The following is a 17,139-nucleotide window of genomic DNA, read 5'->3' as shown; positions in this document are numbered from 1 at the left end:
CTCCAACTCTTTTTTACCTAATTTGGACACGCTATATATACCCTAAAACACGTCCAGAACTAGGGTAGACGATTTTGGGAGAAAAGAGGCACACAATAACATCAAGATCCAAGAAGTTATGCAAGAAGAAGGAGGATTTCATCGAGATTGAAGATTTCAAGCATCAATTATAATAGGGTGATGTCTTCTCCTTTATTGAATCTTTGTAATTTTCTTCAAAACATGATAGGCTAATTTTTTATTCATTGGGAGTCGATGAACCTTTGATTTTCTTATAAATTCTTATATTTCATGAGTTTAATATAAATTATCTTTGGAATAAATTGTTTGATTTATATTGCTTTGATTGAATCCATGATTTATTGGCCATTTATTATGTGATTGTGATGGTTTATTCTTTACATTCGAAAGAAGTAGAATAGACTCGATATATATAAATTGACATAGGGTCCGATAGGGGATAGAAATATACCCCTATGCTTTATGCAATTCGGTAATTGTTCATAGAATTTCATGCGTTTTTGTATGTTGCATCATCCATAGAAATAGAGGCTGATGATATGCAGAAATAGATCTAATATATATCGAGAGAGTATATTAGATAGGCGTAGGAACATTGAATTGACAATTTTCCATTGATTAATTGGATTTGTGAAATTAGGGTTTACAGAAATAAATGGGGATTCGATGTCCCAATGACTTTATTTCAACTTAATTCTACAATTTCATTTACAACATTGCATATTTACATTTTAATTGAGTTGTTGAGTCATTTAATTAGTGGAATTTCGAAATTAGGGTTTCCAATTTCGAAATTAGGGTTTTCTTCAAAATTAGGGTTTTTAATTGGGGGTTTCTTCCAAAATTAGGGCTTTTCACATTTAAACCAAATTTTCATTCAATTAGATTCGATTAAGGTCACATTAGTCTAATTAGAGCTAATTCAATCCTCGTGGAAACGATACTTAGACTCATAGTCCATTTTACTACTTGTTAACAAACCGTACACTTGCGGTGGATTTTAAAATTGAAACAAATAAATACGCGAACATTATTCAATTCGTTAATTTACTTACATGGACGAAGAGCAAGCAGCGGTGTTAAGCAACAATGCAGTGGCGTCACTGGGCCACTCGATGATACTGATAGTGAACAAGCTACAGGCTATCTTTGCACAGCTCAGGAGCCTTACCATGATCGAGTTGCCGCAGTTGGCTGTGGTCGGTAGTCAGAGCAGTGGTAAATCTAGTGTCTTGGAAGCACTCGTGGGGCGTGATTTCTTGCTAGGGGAAATGATATCTGCATGTGCAGCCCACTGGTGCTGCAGCTCGTGCAAAGGAAGAGGAATGCTGATGGGACTGACGAGTGGGGAGAGTTCTTACACTTACTGGGGAAGAAGTTCTTTGATTTCAACAAAATAAAATGGGAGATTCAGGTGATTTTATGGATATGGTTGTGAAAATGGCATGCGGAACACTCTCGCATAGATGTGCGGAGCGTCCGCACACATTTCGCGCCGCACGTCGCACTTTTTTTTTAAATTAGTAATTAGACTAAGTGCATTAATTACTATTAATGATTTTTTTTAAAATTCTATAGATAATAAAAAATCTTTTGTTTGGTTTGTGAGAAAATAAATGAAATAGTAATGATTTATAAAACCTATTATTGCTTGCTTGGTATTTTTTTTTTCACATAGGTGGCAAAGTCAAGAAATTCACGTGAAACTTCTGAAAAGTTGTCTCACGTGAATAAAAGAGAAAAAAACAAAAAGAAAGGTCATTCTTTGTTTCATTTCTTTACTAAAGTTCAGTTTTCTTTCAGCAGTATTCTTGCAGTTGGATTTTTCATCTTTCATCCCAAAATCTCAGGAAAACAAATTACAAGGTAATTGTTTAGTTTTTAGGATTTTTTTTTTTTTTTGTTGTAGTTAATTTGTTTTTCCCCCTGCTGTGAATGTGAAAATTTTATTTTCTACAAATTTTTGTTGTGTTAATATGATCTAGCTGAATTTTAATTGCTAATTTTTTTGAGTTTATACTGTCTTCTTTTGTTTTAAAACATCAATATTTTGTTTTGTTGAGTATGTTAGGTTGAATAAAGTTTGATTCTTTAAATTTTTCAGTAGAAAAGTTTTGTATCTTTTACCAGTATGAATATAAGCACAAAACCTTCATGAATTTAGAGTTTTCTGGGAATTTGGGCTATGATGACAACTTGCTTGTATTTATTGATTGCAAGAGTCGAGGGATATAGCACGTATTGATAATTTCTGGTTTCTTTGTAAAATGGAGCAAAGATATAATTAACTTTAGACTTGATACAACTAAAACTATGTTACCTTGATTTACATTATTTATTGTTAAAAGATACTTCAATTAACATAAAACCAAAAATAATTTGAATATTTTGTTTAGATAATCTTATATCTATAACTAAAATGCTTATCCTTGATTAGAGCACTTTTGATATATTTGCTTATAGTTTAATTGATTTCTCTTTAAAATCAACCAATCTCTCCATCTCATGTGATTATCTAGAACTATATATGCTAAGATAAATTGTTTTATAGCAGTAAATATTTATCTATTAATTAGTTATGTGGATAAAGTTGAAAATATTTGTGTAAGACATGTTTTAATTTTTATTTGTAATCACAATTTCTCTTAATATTAGTTTGTAAATAAGTTTTGTTATTTCATGCAAATGTCTCTAGATTATGTCTTGTCTCAAGACCAATGGTTCTGTGCTACTGTTTGTCAATATCCAAATCATCAATACTTTAGAGATTTGATAGAATTGTTATAAGCAGACGAACAAGCATTATTAATGTGCAATAATTTTCATGGATTTCTATATGGATTTATGTATAGAGACGAATAGCAACAATTTAGTAGCAAATTGATATATAAATTCATAATGAGGATTGTCAATTATGGTAAAAACAATGAAGTGTGGGTAAGATTTAATGACCATCTTGCCCATTTTGAAATCCAAGAATTCTGCTTAATCATTGGACTATCTTGCCATGAAACATCTGTTAATCTTGACTTTAGTAATCTTCGGCTTAGAAACCAATATTTCAATGGTGTGAAAAGGATTTCTATGAGAAAGCTCCATGATGCCTTCAACTGAAGTAAAGATTGAGAAGATAAATTCAAACTTAGATTGGTTATGTTGATATAGTATGTTCTCAAACCAACTGAAAGACATATTGATTACAAAATGCTGGTTATGGTTGAGCAGCTTGACGATTTTCTTTTTTATCCATTGGACCGGAAGGCATATTTTGTTTTGTTGAATTCATTGCAACAATTATACTTTGAAAGAATACTAAGAATGCAACAAGCTGAGTAAAAGGAGTGTAAATATTCGCTACATGGATATCCTCTTGCTTTTCAGGTATTTGTTTTTTACTAAATTTTCATGTTTTGTTTAGTTTAATGTTGTATATATTTAATATTTACCTTCAATTTCATTTTTTAGTTTTAGATATACGAAACATTTCTCAAGATTTGAAAGAAATTTGGACGAAGGAGATACAAGACATTACAAATTTCAAGAATGCACAAATGGAAATCAAGGCAAATATTGACAGACAAAATTGTAAAACAATATTTGTGAGGTATGGTAATTATATGAAAATTTATACATCTAATTATTCTACTATACTATAGTATAGAATTCTAATATTTTATTACTTTTATAGATTTGAGTCATTGTGGTATTGCAACCAACAGAAAAAGAATTGCAGACATTGTGGTACACAACTCTATCATTACCGTTGGACAATAAACACACTATATTAAACGGCATTGCCGGTGGAGAGTTTGGCAATATTGTACCACAAATTTCACATAGCAAGCAAATAATTAATGCTGATGATGCTGGTACTTTCAGAACACACCTGTTGGAGTAGAGCCTAATTATACTTCTGTTGTTGACTGTAATTATGTCACAAAAGAACAAATGGAAGAAATGTTCACTACACATAGACAGTATGTATCTGGTCTGTATGATGACTTGAAGGCACACATGATGGAAGAATCAAGAAAACAACATGATGAATATCTTGAAAATCAAAAGGGAATGTTTGAAGAACAGCAAAAACAGCATGAACATCAATATCAACAGCTGCACTTTGCTTATAATCTGATATGCAATCTTCATATATGGATAGTCAAGCTTTCTGCCAGGATTTTTTGGTTGACAGATGGCTGAACAATCAAGAAGACAAGAAAGTAATTATCAAGCAATTGTTGATAATCAGAAAGAATTTTTTCAACAACAACAAAAATGGCAGGAAGATCACCATCAGGAAATACAATCTCACATGCAATCTTGTGTGGACAATAGTTTAACTTCAATGAGATCTCACTTTGAAGAACAGAACAACAACATGCTGAATAGAATGGGTGATATGGAAGCTATTGTTGGTTGTTTATAGGAAGATATTCCTGGTTCCAGCAGTAAAATTCGTGGTAAGAAAGTAACATTTGAAATGTCCACAAAAGAGATGTATAATAGGAAGATAAAATCTTCAGGTTTTTCTCTCGAAAACTATTTTATGGAAAGGTATTTATCAATTCATCAATGGGTGGTGGTGAATAAATCGGGGTAAAAAGCCTAGCTCTAACTTATTAGTTATATTGTATTTATTTTACACTGATATAAACTATGATCTACAGTACATATTGGGATCTTGGAGACAATATGTATGGAAGAAACATACTATACAATATATTTGAAGACAAAGATATCAGCATTGCGGTTAGTGAAGCTCACAAATTATAATTAATTTTAATTTACATTTGACATATAATTTATATCTATTTATTGTATTAGACTATAGAGATTGAGTTAAAGTTATTGAGGCGATTGATTAAAGAAAGTTGTACTCTCCTCTCTAAATAACATGGAATTTTAGACTTTAATTTTGAAGTTGAATGCGATAACATATTGATGTGGCAAAGTACTTTAAAAGAAGGAAGTTCTAGTGCAAATCATCGTCAGATGGATTTCACTATATTAAAAAATTACATAAGTGGTAATTTTCCAAAGCACAGTCGTCCATGGATAACATACAATTATTTATTAATTCCATGTTCGTATCCGAGCGATTATAATTGTTATCTTCTTGTGCTTGATTGCCGTCAGTGAAAATTTCAGATATATGATTGCATTAATGACGTCTACACACCAACAGAAATCAAGAAACAAGTACATACAGTATATGAAATACTTCAGATATTATTGACGAATTCTGAATTTTGTTTCAGCAGACCTGATTTAAGAAAGCACAGAAACAAGTGGCTTAAATTGGAGATTAGATCTTACTTGTCTTGCGCAAATAATGGGTAAGTATTTAAGGCATTTAAATTGTTTATTATTTACTACTATATTGAATTTTTCTTTTAATTTCGATTTCTATATTCATTATTAGTTTAGTCTAACGAAAAAAATTTGTATGTAGGCCAAACTGTAGATTTTTTCTCCTCAAATACATATAATGCTTTCTTCTAAAATATACATTAGAGACAGTTGATTTGAAGAGAATGAGGATATATAGACAGAAATTGTGGCTGACGTTTGTTACAATGAATATTTTTTAAATCCCCGTACATCGTGATTGTAATTATAATTGTGATGTAAAAAATAATTTAAATACATATCCTCAATGTTGAGAAGGATTGTCATGTAATAAATAAGTTTTTATCAATATGAAATTATTTTACGTTCTTATTTTTTAATTCACACACACATATTATATATGTGTGTGTGTGTGTATTATAGAAAGAAAGAATAATAAGAATAACTATATGGTGAGGAATTCTGTTCTTTGATTAGTATTTTATGAGTGTAGACATATATTTGGTTGATCAATTGTCATTAAACTCTTATTTTTGTTGCTAGAAAAATTAGAAATTTCATATTTTAGTCTTTGGAATTTTTTGGAATTCGGGACTAATCAAAAGTAAATGAAAGATAGAAAATAGAAATGCTTTAGAAGCCTTTGTTCACATTTGTAAAATTACTTATTTTACTATCCAACCATACAATAGAGTTCAAGCATAAATGATGTAAGTATTAGCCTACATACAACATTTGTCAACAAAATGTGCTTGGCAATTTTCAAATAAAATTATACCAACAAAGAAAACAAAAGTCAAGACTAATTCCACAACAAAGATAGAAATGCCTTAGAAAATAGAAACGTCTTCATTAGTGTTGTTGACATTTTTCATTGTTGTTGTTGGCATTTATGAAATTACTACTTTGCTATCCAACCATACAAAAGAAATAATGTAAGTATCAGTTTATAGACATCATTTGTCAACAACAACGTGTTTGGCACTTTCCAAATAAAATTACTAACGAGGAAAAGAAAAGTCAAGGCTAATTCTAATCAAAAATAGCAAAATAAACACTTCAATCATGATTTTTTTAATCTATCTTTTTTTTAACCAAAAGATCTGTGCGAGACACATCCAAACTGATGTTTCATCACATGGAACATTTTCTTCATTCGAAGATCCGAAAAGAGCTCTCTTAGCTGGAGATGACAAATTCTCTTTAGAATCTAAAGAGTGTGTGTAGATACCTTTCTCGCGTGATGTGCCTGTACTTTTAACATCAACACTTGTTTACATTTTTTCTCTTGGACTTGTTTGGTCTAGATCTTCTAGATCTGTCACAGAGATAATGTCAAATCTATAGCTTGATGAATTAGGCTCAGTTTGGAATGCTTTTAGGTAGAATGCTCATTAAATATTCTGCATTTTCTTGACGACATCTTCAAAGTATGCTTTTTGTGAATCCTGTATGCTAATGTTGATTTATCAATTAATATTGTTTGAGCAACATGTTTAGCGCTGCAAAATGTTGAAATTACATTAAAATCCTTACAAAATTGGTTTGCTCCATCAAAGATTGTGCACTTGTAAATAAGATCTTCTCAGCTGCTTCATCAATTGCACTTGCATTAAGCAAGCTTGTGACATCTGACAACTGCACATTTGCTCGACCCTAAAATGTATTTGGTATACACTCACAAATGATCAAGACAATTAAAGAAGGTATGTATATCCATATAATAAAGTAAAATATACCGAGGAATAGTTTTAGAGTTTAGATTCTTGCAAAAAATACAGAGATAAGTTTATCCAAAATCAGCATTTGATCGTCTGAAACAACTATTGCAAGCCATGTACCAAGATTTGTTATCAAATGTTTCTGTAATTGTTGTGTCATTTACCCAATAAAACTTTCACTGTGTCAAAATAGAGCTGAAATAAGGAATATGTATGTGCAATTTTTTATATGTATATAAAACTTGTCATAAATACCATTACCGCTAAGAGACGTCCTTTAAACTTCTGAGTAGGAGTGAATTTACTTCGCATAGGTGGAGAAAGATTTGTGGGGCTTTTTTTCATGTATGGTTTTTTCAATACCAAATCATCTATTTTCATTGAATTTTTTTTGACCCTAGTAAATGTAGTAAATAAGGTGAAATAATCTCAGAACATTTAGAACAAAATTAGTAAACGTGGATAGTGGCGATAGTGGCTAGAGATGTGGGAATAGGAAAAAAGAATAATAAAATAAAATTAATTTATTCTACATACCATTTCGCCATCTCTTTTACTTCGATGAAAAGTGTATTTATGGAGAAAGTAGTATGGAATCTTGTGGACAATTTCAAACCTGCGTACATGTGCAAATTATCACGTATATATGTTGTATTATATACTGATATGATGTAATGTAAAACATACCAGCAACTAAACCCGTTACACATACCAAAGAAACACGTAACTTTGAGATGTGTTGCAAAGATGATTGGTTTTTTCTTAATATTCTCCGCTATTACTATACATTCTCTATCAACAAAAGAATCCCAAAGTGTAAGTATCATTGTTTTGAATTTTTTGTCCAGAAGCAATACATCATGTATCCATGTTTGGTTGCCATCTTTTGATTGAATCATTTGTTTAGGCGTCATATCAGTTGCATCTGAAAATATAAATTTTAAAATGACTCTCTACTTATTTTTCTAAATATAATAACTAATAAATAATTCAATAATTCAAAATAACATATCATGGAATAACAAAAAATATGTATTTCTTACTTATATCAGCATCTGAATCCATATACTCTTCTACTTCATGAAAAGCTATCAGCTGATATGTTAAAAAAATAAATTCCAGATTTCTTCATTTAGTTCAACAAGACGAGTTTGTCCAGATATATTCCAGTGATAAGATCCTATCGAATATTTGTAATTTCTCATATTATTCTTCACATAAGCTTTGAAATGACATGTGTTTTCCCAAAATAAGTTGATCCTCAGAAGCACTGATATTAGAATCATATAAGATAGTTTGGATAGTATTTCCCTGGAAAATGAAAATGAAAAACGATGAGAAATTTCTTAGTTATCTAATTATATATGAATGAGGAGTCTTAATAGTTTTAGTTTTGAAGTTGAAGCCAACTTTTATAACTAACAATAAGAAGAGTTATCTGAGTATCCATCAACACCAGATGTTGATATCTTCCATTGCCATGTTTAGAAGGTTTTGGTGATTGTTTTTCGACAACAATGACCTTGACTTTCCACTTCTCGTTGATTGAGACAATTTCTGGTATGAGTTTGTATTCTTCTTCCATTTTATCTAAATCTAAAATAAATAATATGTCAAATACAGTCGGAGTAGAGTAGAAGATTTATGAGAATGGTAATCTCAGAAGGGAAATGAAATGGTTTAAACAGATATAGTATAATTTGTCAAAGTTTTAAAAAAAATAGATAAAATCGATGAAGTATGACCAAGTAAATTAGTTGATTGATTACCTGAAATTTTTATCAAGTATATTATATAAAAGTACATTCTAGAGTATAATGTATAGGAATTGATTAGTCTGTGTATGATGAAATGTGTAAGTATATAAATATAGAGTAATGTATGGGAATTGATTAATACTAGGTAAAATCTATAAGGTATGGGATAGCAAAAAAGATATGTGTATAGTATGGTGAAGGTATCGCAAGCAACTCACGACAGTAAATAACTAATTATTTAGTAAAAAATAATTTCAATAAAAAAGGGAAAAAAATTTCCGAAAGAAAAAGGAAAAAAAAAATTTGCTCTGCAACAGTATGGAGGACTTGTCAAAATTGCTCCGCACTGTTTGAAGAGTTAAAAAAGAAAAAAAATCACTCTTGTGTGCAAGGGAAATGAAATGGTTTAAAGTTTAAAAAATTAGATAAAATCGGTGAAGTATGACAAGTTATATATAAGTACATTCTAGAGTATAATGTATTGGAATGGATTAGTCTGAATGAAATTTGCAAGTATATAAGTACATAGTAATATATGAGAATAGATTAGTTTACCACCAGTGGTATGCCAAAAAAAAAAAATGTACACCTGATGAAGGTGTAAAATTCAGAGGTAGAGATATGGCAAGTAGCTTATAACATAAACAATTAATAATGAATAATAATTTCACTCCAAAAGAAAAAAAAAGGAAAAAAATCTAAAAGAAAAAGCTGTACGGAACAAATGCTCCACACACTTGTGCGGAGCATTTACTCCGAGCGTGGAGCATTTGCTTCGCACAGTTCGAAGAAAATCCAACAAGTGTTCCGCACTTTGCGGAGTATTTCCTTCATTTTTTCTCTTTTGTTTTGATTTAAATTTTTATTTACTAAATTATTAATTATTAATTGTTTAATAATTGTTTTACTGAGTAATCAAATAATTTGAATGATATATTAGCCTCTTTTTTTTTGCAGTCTTAATCATAGCAAAGTTGCTCCGCATAGTGTGGAGCATTCTAGCTAGTGCTCAATGCTCCACACCATGCGAAGCATTTGCTTATTTTTTTCTTCTTTTTTTTTTTTTTGCAATTTAAATTATTAATTGTTTACTTTGTCAGTAAACAAACAATTGATTGCCATATTAGACCATACCAAACCAATTGGACAGTTTTATTATATAACTAAACTATTATTTTGTTAATTACATAAAATTATGCTTTTATTTCTTCTTAATCTCATTAGTCATTTTTTTAATTTCAATCTGCCATTTAGCACTTTACATCTTAGTAATAAAATTCATTTATAACCAAATCTAGTAGACGTATCTAAAAAAATAATCCCGGGAAGAGTGTTTTGTCTGAAGTATTTTGTCCATTTCTTACTTTCTCTATTTCTGTATTCCTACCTCGTGAAACTATTGTCAAATCTTCTCTAAAAAATGGACAAGTATTGTTTAGTTGAAATAGCTTCTCATACCATTTCTTCATACTTAACCAATTTACATATCTTTATCTTTGCCTACCAAGCTTTCCTAAAAAAAATCAGGTTTAATCTAGTGTTTCTTTCTTGATTCTTTTACTTCAATTGTTTCAAAATAAATTCATAGTTTTAAATGATATATAATTTTCAATCTTTAATTGTGTTAAAAATCATACATACTGCAGTTTATCAACACAAAAATAGATGTGCCACATAGCTTCTTCAAAATTATCGATGTTTCACTAAATCATAACATCCGTTTGGTAAGTTATATAATAATATCTTCTTTCATTTTATATTTGTATGAATGTTTTATTTACTGCCTATATTTTTTCATATATATATATAGATGCTTCCTACATCTTTTGTCAATTGCCGGAGACACGAATTAGGTGATAGAGTACGATTAACTTTGTATAATGGTATAATTGTAACAATACAGTTACAAACAATCGATGGAGAAATATATTTGACTAACGGATGTGAGCAATTTTTTAACCATCATAACTTGATGGTTTTGTTGTAGTATTTGAATATAATGAAAATTAAACGTTCAATATGAGAATATTTGATCATTCTAGATCAGAGGTTACATATGGCTCTGATGTTGAAGAAGACGAGGCTTTACATCTTGATAATCTTGCTTTCGAAGTAACATTGACGCTCAATCAGAACAACCATCGAGAAATTGTAGGCTATCTTTAATAAATCACTCTATATTTACCTTTTTCACATTATTTTAATCTTAACATTAGCATCCATATTTTTTCGAAGTTATATCAGGAAGGTTTGCAAGACACCATCTACCAAGATATGTGTGGAATGTTCGGCTCCATGACTCTCTACATCACAATTGGGATATCAATGCAAATTCAAGACCAAACGGTGTAATGCACTGTCCTACTATAGGTTAGGCCAATTTTTTTGACAGAAAAGGAACTACAAATCGGAGATACATGTGTATTTGAATTATTAAATAGTGAATATTCAATGTTCATGGTTTACAAAAAAAATCACAACGATGAAACTCTAACTCGTCTATGAAAATTTTCACACCAATAATATTTAATATTTATTTTTATCTATTTCACTTTTTCGTTAATCATCTTAAATTATCGCATAAATATTTTTATAGAAATTACATTTTTTCTTTTCTTTACAATTCAAAAATATTACAATGTTTCTAATTGAAACATAACATTCTCTTATATATATATATATATATATATATATATATATTTACATCAACACACACACATAATTACACTAATATGTTGTATGATGGATTCACTTTCTAGAAGATATTTTCAAGTAGAATGAACCCGTGTGTTTTGTAATAACATCACTTACTATATGAATATATTTACATAAGAATATAATTATGGAATGGTAAAATGATTGAGTCAAGTAAAAAAACTTATAGAAGTGGTTTCCAGAAATGGTTTTCTCCATCTCTATCTAAATTTCTAAATATCAGTTTTACCAATTGTATTCATATTAACCACGCAACATCTGACAGCTACACAGCCTAATATGAATAACAAATTACCATTAGTAAACGGAAAAAAAGTAAGACAATTCAAAAAGTTATGTGTGATTAATTCTTGTATTCAGAAAATACAAAGCATGACGACTAATTAATAAATTTTTGGAATGAATAACTTCAGAAATCTTTTTTGCAAAGATACCATTTTGCAATATCAATATTTTATCATGACAATCAGAAGTCATAAGTCCAAATTTATTATTAATTTTGTGTTTGTAATAACAAATATACTCAATAAATAATTATAACAAACAATTAAGAATATACCTTAGAAATCTTCATCAGCTAAAGATTCTAATATTTACCATGAACTAAATTCAAGATTTCATGATAGACAATATTTTTGGTACAACAAGTATGTGATTTGTTTTTGACAAAAAGTTTTATCACAACTTTTATATTTTCTCTTGTTCTAGCTCGGGACAATGCAACATACAATTGGCCATGGAAAAATACAAGTTCTGGAAGATATAAGCCAACAAAATCTAGAGTTTGACCTTGAAATTTGTTAATGGTCATTGCAAAAAATGGACGAATTGAAAATTGAGTTATTTTAAACTTGCCTTCATTATATCATCTTTTGTACCTCTTTGTACCACTAGTAAAACTTGTCGAAAATCTCCTCCATACACAATGACTTTTTCACGAAATGATAATTGACATTCAGTAATATCTCTTAACATTTTATCTAAAGCCTCAAAAGCATATTTACGAACCATTGGTGTTTCATCCTAGGTTATTAGCCTAGCCAATATTAAAAGTTTACCAAGCGCATACTGTTTACTCACCGAATAGCGCATATCACAACTCACTTCAAGCGAAATTTTGAATCTTAAATGTCCTTTTATACCATGCGGTAATAGAGATGCAGCTACACACGATGATGACATTGCTAGTGCGATAAGATTTCGAGATCGTACGCCAAAAAGTAATGCCTTTTACAAATATATTTTTTCAGTGCCTCCTGGGCCATCAATAAAAAATATTTCATTCATATCATTCAAAATCTACCAAGTAAAAAATCAATTATATTCTTACCATCACCTTCTAAGAAAGAATTTATATAATGTAAAGCTTTCATATCAGCACTTTGTTGTGTGAAACCTTTATGTACATAATCTTCTATCATGAAATCCTTAAATTTATCCCATAAATTTCTTGGAATTGTAGGGTAAGATAAACTTAATACATTGGCAAATAGTCGACACAATGATATGGGCATTTGGTAAGCAACTGCCTCATGTAAACACATCTCAGAATAGCTATTTCCACTAAGAAGACCATGGGAAAGTGTTTCTTCATAATAAGTAGATAAAACAATACCATTGACTGTTTTTAAATTTTCAAAAGATTTTGGCCCTCTAATATGATCTAACAAAACTCTTAAAAAAATATCTCTCGCCTTCATATGGATTAGCACTGATTATTCTACCAATAACATCTTTACTTTTCATGGGACTCCAAATACGCATGGATGTATCCCATACGAAATAGGTTGGAAATTCTTTATACAGTAGAGTTTTTGTCTTTTCATTTTAAAGAATTATGTTAACATTGTTTGGTGAACAAAATCTTTATTTATAACCTTTGATAAATCATCTGTCTCCTTGTATGTAACCGTTTGAACATATATAGTATGTAACTGTAAAGAGATTATTATAAGAGATATATCGAATAAATCAAAACTAAATATCTTCCACATAGCTTCAGATGAATGTATCTATCTAGCTGTTTGGTAGTTTGAAATCTCATCAACGAATTGTTTGTTTGTTTCTTTATTTAAAGTAAAATGAATGCGATCATGTCTCTTATATACATACTTGTATAGATATTTAACAGTTTTAACAGAAGAACATACCTCCATATTAATGTGACAATCATATTTAGCTAAAATGTATGGATTATACGGTAAAATCCATCTATTATCCAACATACACTCTCTTACTTTAACACTTACACTATCATTGCAACGCTTGTAAAGTGGGTAGGAATCATTACCCAAGGCCTAATCTCTCAGATATTTATTTTTACACACAAAATTATTTTTCATACAAACATTCTTAGGATTCAAATTCCCATAAGGACCATGCATCATATGTTTTACAACAGTAGCATGCAGGTAAGGGTAATTTTTTCTTTGTCCGGTATTTCTAATTAGACAATTTCATCGACTTGTACTAAATTTCGGATTTTAGAACTTCGTTTAAATATAAAGAGAAAATGAGCGTAAGGTAATCCTCTTTTCTGGAATTCAATCACATAGACATATGCAGCAATAGGACCCAACAACTTTCTCTTAACCAAATATGGCTTCAATTTCTCAAACTTGGTATGAAATATTCGTACTAACAAAGCTGGCTTATTCTGTATTTCATCACTGTGTTTCAATTCACATTTTATTTCATGCCAATTTGGATTACATGTCATTGTTAAAATCATATCAAGTTTACCATATCTCTGAACTAAAGACATTGCATCCATATATCTTTCAGTCATGTTCCTAGGACGCCCAACAAAACCAGAAGGCAACACTAATGATCTACCAATTTTATAACATCTATTCTCACCATTTTGTACACTATTTACAATTTCCTGATATAGTTTAGCTTTTATAACCTTTTGGTTATTACGAAAGTAGTCTAATCTTACTATTTCAATTTTCACATACATATCCAAAATATATTGCTGTAAAAGTCTGCTAGCATGTAAAAGAATACAATTATTTACCCACCTGATTTGAAGCTTGTAACAATAATATTCCTGACATGATACAGTTATTTGTTTTTTCTTTGCTTTCAAAACTGCAAGAAAGAAAAGAATATATCAACAAAAACTTCATTCATTAAATGCAATTAATAGCATAAATAAATTAGTTTAAAAAATAGAAATTACTAAAATTACTTACCATAGTCTTCTACTTCCAATAATTGATCCGCGGAATGGACATGATTAACTTCTATTAAATTCTGAAAAATCGAAACTTGTGAAACACTTACATTCACCTTTTCAATACCTTCATGTCATCCAGGTTCTCTATACGGGAAAAATAGTGGATATTGAAGAGGATCGTAACAACCATAATAGTATTGAACTTTATATGCATTACTTGAATGTCCATAAATTAATAAATCCTGACCTCTAGTATTTGTAGATGGGTCGTCATCAACCTAAACTACGTCCACTTGTTCTGATGTTGGCAAGTTATATATTCTTTGATCAAAACCAGGATTAGACTTTAGTAAAATATAACATGATTCTAAATCACTAACTTCAGTTAATGATCGGAAAAACTTTGAATAGAGATTTTTGTTCAGAACATCTATTAACTTTCTTAAAGTAAACTAACAAAATTTGTCAAAAGTATTCAGTCTATTACAAATTTCATTTTCAATAGCATAGAAGTATAACTGTAAATATGTTGAATTCTCATTCTTTAGCACAAGTGAGTTTATGAAATGGTATACTTGTCCTTGAACTATGAAAGTATATATACATTTATTATTCTTACACAATTTTTTGTCATACTTAATGCCAAACGAAGTAAACGCAAAATGATTGTTGTAATTACGAACAACCTTTTTAAAAGCTACAATCTCTTCAGATGTGGAAGTAAATAAATCATACATTTTAGGAGATATATCATGTAACTGCAATTTGGCATTTTCATCACAACAACAAAAGCCTTTGCTTTCTCTGTAGAATGTTGTAGCAGCACAATGACTACAAATTTTAGAAGATGACAAAACATAAGGTTGATGAAGAATACTTCATTTACCAATTTTTTTTGCATATTGAACACTCATGCTCACGTCCGCTGATTTCGCTAATTCAAAATGTTAATTAGCATCACCTACAAGAAAAAGAAAAAAAGGAAATTGTAAGGAAAAAACATTTCATATAAATAAATTAAACATAATTATATATAAAAAATGATAAAACAAGAGCTATAAAAAAAATCTCCGCAGAGTTCGCAGAGATCAATTGTGCGGAGTACGGAGAAATTTTCAGAGTTTTTTTTGGGAAAAAAACACAACCAATAAACAAATATAACAAATACAAGCACAACGAGATAATAAACTAAAAACTATAGAAACGCAAACACGAATAACTTTTTCTTTAAAATGTAGAAGTAAATAAATCATACTAAAAGCATTTCCATCACAACAACAAAAGCCTCTACTTCATAGAATTTTGTAACAGGAAAATGAGCACAAATTTTAGAAGATGACAAAATATAAGTATTTCTTTTACCAATTTTTTTCTGCATATTCAACACTCACACTCATTCCCCTTATTCAAAATATTGATTAGCATCATGAAAGAAAAAATTTTGAAAAAAAAAAGGAAATTGTAACGAAAAAAGCATTTCATGTAAATAAACTATATTATATAAAAAAGACCGCTATAAAAATAAAATAAAAAAATCTTCAAACAATTCGCCAAGGTCAATTCATATCTCCGAACTGTGCGGAGAGATCACTCTTCCCTCCGCACTCTCCATACAGTGCGGAGTTTTCGGATTTTTTTCTAAGAAAACAGCCAATAAATAAATTAAAACACGACAGAGATTGACAAACTAAAAACTACAAATAAACTAAACATAATTATTATATAAAAAAATAACTACAGATTTAGCTTGTTCAAACTGCTAAGAAAAAAATTAGTAAAACTAATTTCTTTGAAGTGTGTAGAGAGTTCTGAACTTATGTGCCATCTCTCCGTGACACCTAATTTTTTATTTATTTATTTTATTTTTAGACAAAATATGATCAAAACAAATACAAGCACAAAAAAAAAAAAAAGCATAAACACTACTAAATATCAACATGTTAAACTAAAGGTCCTTAAACGTCGATCAGAATGAGGTTGCACTCATGCATCAAATTTTTCAGTTGATGATTCTCAACACACGTTTGCTTTCTCTTTCTTTCACAAGTTCGCCTATTCTTAAACCAATCACCAACATTTTTTTTTCAAAAATAATAGGACTATGTAGCGATAATGTGGAGACTATATGTAGAATTTTACATTATTTGGACATTTATTTCCTCCATCAAATATGCATCGAAGAAAATCAATTTCTGTAGATGTAGGTATCCAATATTGTTGTCTTCCCATGCTGATAGTAAGCTAAAAAGCAAAAAAAAAAAAGGGATAATCAACGTTGAAACCTTCAAAGGTGAAGTGAGAATATCTGAAATGTGGGCCAAAAAATATAGAATTCACCAAAACGAAAAAAAATAAATCAGAAATGAAGATATCAAAAAAAAAAAAAAAATGGGTA

The sequence above is a fragment of the Olea europaea genome, chromosome 18 (assembly GCF_002742605.1).
Source record: "Olea europaea var. sylvestris chromosome 18, O_europaea_v1, whole genome shotgun sequence".
Lineage (NCBI taxonomy): Eukaryota > Viridiplantae > Streptophyta > Magnoliopsida > Lamiales > Oleaceae > Olea > Olea europaea.
This window is presented reverse-complemented; position numbering follows the sequence as displayed.